The sequence below is a fragment of the Phycodurus eques genome, chromosome 3 (assembly GCF_024500275.1).
Source record: "Phycodurus eques isolate BA_2022a chromosome 3, UOR_Pequ_1.1, whole genome shotgun sequence".
NCBI lineage: Eukaryota > Metazoa > Chordata > Actinopteri > Syngnathiformes > Syngnathidae > Phycodurus > Phycodurus eques.
The window spans coordinates 12,518,481-12,524,493 of NC_084527.1; the positions used below are offsets into that span (position 1 = coordinate 12,518,481).

Here is a 6,013-nt window from a genome sequence, read left to right on the forward strand (position 1 = left end):
ATCATGGCACCCACATGTTCCCATTTAGCCTGTTCACCTGTGCGATGTTCCAAACAGGTGTTTGATGAGCATTCCTCAACTTTCTCAGTCTTTTTTGGCTTGTCTTTGTCGTGTATTCAATTAAATATAGGTTGAACATGATTTGCAAATCATTGTATTCTGTTTTTATTTATGTTTAACACAACGTCCCAACTTCATTGGAATTGGGGTTGTAACATAAAAAGCATAAGGAAATCACAAACGTATAACAGTAACTAGCACACCTCCGAACAACCATCTCTTTGCAGCTTGTCATCGAAAGCATTCTGAAACAAATTTTAGAGGTGTTTTGTGAAATCTCCGTAGGGCTGCAGCTATCAAATATTTTCATAACAGAGTATTCTACCAATTATCCCATCGATTAATCAGGTAATTGGATGAAAAAAAAAATATTCACATTGTGAAACAACAATACCAACACATAATACGATAAAGCACGTGAGGTGCAGGTATTTGGAATGTTTCAATACCATCACGCCCACTTATTTTTACACGGAGTGATGTGTGCATCCTCAGTAACATTTTGCGTCAACCTTTTTTTGTGATAGAATTATTCAAGTTTAATCGAACAATCATTTCAGTCACATATCTTAATAAAAATAGCTCAATATTATATATTATTATGGACACATGTAATTCAGAATTTATGTTTGGAAAATTTATCTTGAAAACTCTCCAAACAGGTAGTGAGTTTTAGTCCCAGTGACAAAACAATCTAGTGTGAACACTAAATGGGCCAGACCAAATGTATGCACCACCATTTTTTTTTATTACTACAATTGTGAACATCGCCTTAGGCTAAGTTTTAGGACAATATTTGTGCGCCAAAACGCACTTCATACAATGTACTGTGCTAACAAATATACTAGCAAGTCTTGTCTGAGGTTAAAATCAGGTTTGGTTACGTACTACTTTCTGTACTTTAAGTGTACAGACAATGCGTCGCCACGGCGAAAGGTTCCACAAATGTTTGAGCACACAGGGTACTGAGAAAGCTCACCTCCATGAAAACCGGTCTGACTCTGCATTCTCAGTGTTGCATTGAACATGGAAACATACACAATGTACTCTCAGTACTGCATGAAAATTTACTTTCAACACTGTTAAGAGCTCTAACACTTAGCTATTAAATATGACATAACTGCTATTCACTCTCTGTTATGAAGCATTTGGGTCCACTGGTGGCGCTGAAGTGATCTCAGCTGAGAATGAGTGTGAATGTTTCAACCTTTTTTTTTTTTTTTTGTCTTTACAAAAAGGTCACAGAACAGTCACATATAACTCAAATCCATCTCTAATGCCTCTGTGAACCAACTTTGATCCCACTAGGATGGGAATTTTGAATAAGCCTCAATGAAAAGGAGGCCAACATTCACTTTTATTTAGTTTTAGTCAAAGGGTTCACAGAGAGAGCGTCACTGTGACACTTGCTCAGATTTAGACTGACACCTTTTCTTTTCCCACAGACAGAAAAAAGCATTGTGGCAACCTTACTACAGGTCTCTTCAGGTCTGACATGCTGGAAGGGCCAAGTGAAATATCTTTTACATTAAATGGTATACATATAATATCGAGTAAATTTTAATCAAACTGCCTGTAAAACTGGTTCTGCCTGTAAAACTGGTTCTGAACACACTAATACATTCAAATTTGCAAGAAAGTGTTGCATGCGAATTACAGCAATAGAGCAAAAACATTTTTTTCTCTTTTCTTTACTTTCTCAGACCTAAAAAAAAAAAAATCCTACTTTGCGGATTTTCACCTTTCGCGGGGGGTTCTTGTCCCCATTAACCGTGAAAAACGAGGGATCACTGTACATTTGTTACATATTTCTAAAACACAAGACCACATCAACATGTTTTTATTTGTGTGTATTTTCACTTGGAAACACCACTCCATGTTCGGCAAAGCCAACATACAGTCTTCAGGACCGTTTTTTTTTTTTTTTTTTTATTGCGGTCACGTCTGCCAAAAAGTTGAAGTTCAAGGCCGCGGCTACAATGTTTGTTAATAGTGTCTTAACATGACATCCCGCCTCTCCGCCATTGTGCTGAGAGGGCCAACTTCAAAATAAAAGCTTCATTACATAGCATTAAGGACAAAAGTCATATTATTGTTTTAATTCCTCATTTTAAAAAAGACCAGTCAAGCAAGTTTTCCTCATGGTTTTGAGATTGTAGGGTGAAAGCTGCAGCTGGCTACTAGTGTGGACTGAATGGGTGGCAACAAAAGGGAAATGAAATGGTAGTATTTTGAGGGTAACAGCCCATCAGCAACATACAATATCGAGAAGAAGGAAAAAACAAAAAATAACAACTATGAACTTGTTCGTTTTTAGAACAGTGAACTTGGAGTAATTGTAATTTTTGAATTATGAACTATGAACTGACCTCGTTCATTTTTGCAACAGTGAACTGAACTTTGAACTAGATCACGTAGAAAATGAACTTTCTTTTCCATCACGTGATCAGGTAAGTATTTAAGTTGAAAACACCAAATCAGGGTGGTTACGATGTAGGTATGATACAGGATTTTACATTGATTTTAATTATTCATTCAAGGATTAAAAATAGTACAACGGAACCTGTGAAGGCAAATGCCCCTAAAGTCGCACAAATCATATTCATTCATTCATTTTCCATTCCGCTTATCCTCACTAGGGTCGTGGGCGTGCTGGAGCCTATCCGAGCTATCTTTCGGCGAGAGACGAGGTACACCTTGAACTGGTCGCCAGCCAATCGCAGGCCACATATAAACAAACAATGAGTCTCACTCACATTCACACTTACAGGCAATTTAGAGTCTTCAATTAACCTACAATGCATGTTTTTGGGACGTGGGAGGAAACCGGAGTACCCGGAGAAAACCCACGCAGGCACGGGGAGAACATGTAAACTCCACACAGGAGAGGCCGGATTTGAACCCGGGTTCTCAGAACTGTGAGGCGGATGTGCTAACCAGTCGGTCACCGTGCCGCCCGCAATTTATATTTTGATCAAAATCTTAAGAAAAACATGACCATCCATGAAGAACTATGGGAGTCTAAGGCTATGTTCAAACTGAGGTCAATTCCATTTTTTTTGCCCAATGTGACATGGTTCTGATTTTTTCATGTCAATGTGAACATTACACTTCTGATTTTTTTTTCATATCTGACCCAGACATATGTCTTTTGTATGTGGATATACATTGTATATGTATCCGCAGGTCCCGCTCATCTGACCTCTATTACATCCAAAGGAAACAGAGGTTGAGTGTTTGAGAAAACAGATACGCAACAAAAGCAACGGCGGACAAAGGAGCAGAAAACAGTCAGTGGCGAAAAGAAGATGTTTTAGAAATAAGAAAATGTTGGCTCCGGTTGCACAAAATCCTTGAAATTGCTACAAATGCATCAGGATGAGCGGCACGGTGGACAACTGATTAGCACATCTGCCTCACAGTTCTGAGGTGCCGGGTCCAAATCCACCCACACCGTGTGTAGTTTGAATGTTCTCCACATGGATGCGTGGGTTTTCTATGGGTATTCCAGTTTCCTCCCACATTCCAAAAACATGCATTATAGGTTGAGTTAAGACTAAATTGTCTGCAGGTCTGAATGTGAGCGTGAATGGTTGTTTGTTTGTTTATTGTGTTTGTCTGCATGCGTGTCACTTCAAGGACGCATTCTGTCCACAGGAAAAGTCGCATTTGTTTTTGTAATTTGAATGACTACATTAAAAGATCAGATTTAACAAAAATCTGAATGGGGCATCATGCCCTGCAGTGTGAACGTAGCCTGAGGCTCAGATTAAATCATACTCTATGCATCATCACTTGTTATTAAAGTTAGGGTAGGGTAACGTGTCAAATCAAATTAATGTGTCAAATTGTGATTCAAGATTCAGTGTTTTGTTTACACATCAAGTGGTTAACCCCACAGTTACACATGGTAAACACATACTTTGCAAATGGCCTGTACCGTTCACAAACATTTTATGATGGTCGAAAAAAGGTTGTGTTCTACCCGAGTATAAAATAAAAATTCAAGCGTGAGTGCACACAGGCCTAGTAAGCATCTTAGCAGCTTTGCAGTATATTGATTGGAAAGGAAGGGGCAATGACATGGTCGTATCACCACATCAAACTCAGTCCCACCGCTTTGTGCACTCCATCCCATAAAGTAAGTGTGTTTGTGCACAGTGTGCCTATAAAGATGGAAGTCATTCATCTTCCTATCTTATCAGAATGTGCTTTCATGTCTTCTTTAAAACATTTATGGATTCGGAAGGCACAACAACCTGTCATTTGGTGCTGTTAAAAGTTTCCGATTTGCTGAAAACATTTATTTCTCTGACACACCATTTTCTTCTGGGGAAAACAACAGGAAAACCCATCGGTGCCCTTTCTTTTGCTCTCTTATCATTAGATGACGATTAATTATTAACTGACAAACTCCATTTTGACCCCCACTTCCCCTTGTTATTGTGGCATGTTTCTCCTTGGTGTGCATATCGTGAATAAAATGATTGCACTCCAATTCTTATAATCAAAACATCACTATGTAGGGTGTAGATGTTTTAAATTATTGTAATGAATAAAAAGGAAATTATTTTAAATATTTTAAATGTTAAAACTGCCAACTGGCTGGGGACCAACCCTGGGTGTAAATGGAAATGTTCAATTTTGTTTCAGCCCGGGTAAGTGTCTCCTTTGATTGTTTATTACAATAAGATCCTAAACAATACAATAGTCCTGCTATAAATACACAGTAATATTTCTGCATTTTGGGATTTTCATGCTGCTGTTAGATGGATGGTGATAAAGGGTGTTCCTGTGATTCTTTCCAACTCCTGCATACTCCCTCTTTCTTGTGTGGTGGAAAATCTATCATGTTGACAATGGGGTTGGCTCCCTCTTTGGTGGGAGGAACATAATGAGTGTCTGGCTCCCCACATTCAGCCAACTGGCTGGTTGCCCCACAGCAACAGGGACTCAATTAAATGATTGGGAACAAGCTAGCAGAGGTCCAAAGTAAATCAGTTACCTGAAGCCCCACCAAAAAGGTTAGCCCAAAGTCACAATAATCTCACAGCCCTGCCACAAATAAAAAAAAAAAAATGCACAATTCACACTCCTCAAAATGGTTATAATTTCCTATATTAATAGTGTAAATGGTAAATATATCACAAACTATGGTCCCAAAACAGTTTAATATCTTTTCCAACTAATCTTTAAAATAAATGGCTTACAAATTATTATTATTATTTTTTTTAATGCACCGCAAGTGCACATGTTCATGCGTTGATGACTTTTCCACTTCCGCTAACATTCCAGGCTAAACTAGGCTCCTACACAACAAACAAAGCTCATTTCTCAGTCAAGATTCATTACTTTAAAACACTTCCTTGACACTGAACTACTTTTATTTTTAGACAGGGCCTTGGAAGAATCTTAACGTATTTCAGAAAAAGCACCAACAAATGCAAATAAGTGAGTTTTTCTGTGAATAGCTGGGGACAGGCTCCACCGGTTACAGACTGTGCATTTGGTACCTGGACCTCCAGTAGGGACTAACCTGACTTAATCCCGTTTACTACCGCCACTATTATGCCAAAATTATAGCGCGCAGCTGTACCAGATACATAATCGGGAGCAGTTTAAAATCATTTTGAAATTGGATTGGTTAAACAAACCCTGGGCGGCACGGTGGACGACTGGTTAGAGCGTCAGCCTCACAGTTCTGAGGACCTGGGTTCAATCCCCGGCCCCGACTGTGTGGAGTTTGCATGTTCTCCCCGTGCCTGCGTGGGTTTTCTCCGGGCACTCCGGTTTCCTCCCACATCCCAAAAACATGCATAAATTGGAGACTCTAAATTGCCCGTAGGTGTGACTGTGAGTGCAAATGGTTGTCTGTTTGTATATGCCCTGCGATTGGCTGGCAACCAGTTCAAGGTGTACCCCGCCTCCTGCCCGATGACAGCTGGGATAGGCT

The 6,013-nt window shown here is 39.4% G+C and overlaps 1 protein-coding gene across 5 annotated transcripts in view; it reads right to left on the reverse strand.

Annotated features, from left to right (window-relative positions):
• Window positions 1-6,013, reverse strand: part of slc20a2 (solute carrier family 20 member 2) — a 59,596-nt gene that overhangs the window by 52,518 nt on the left and 1,065 nt on the right. The gene's annotated exons all lie outside the window — the stretch shown is intronic.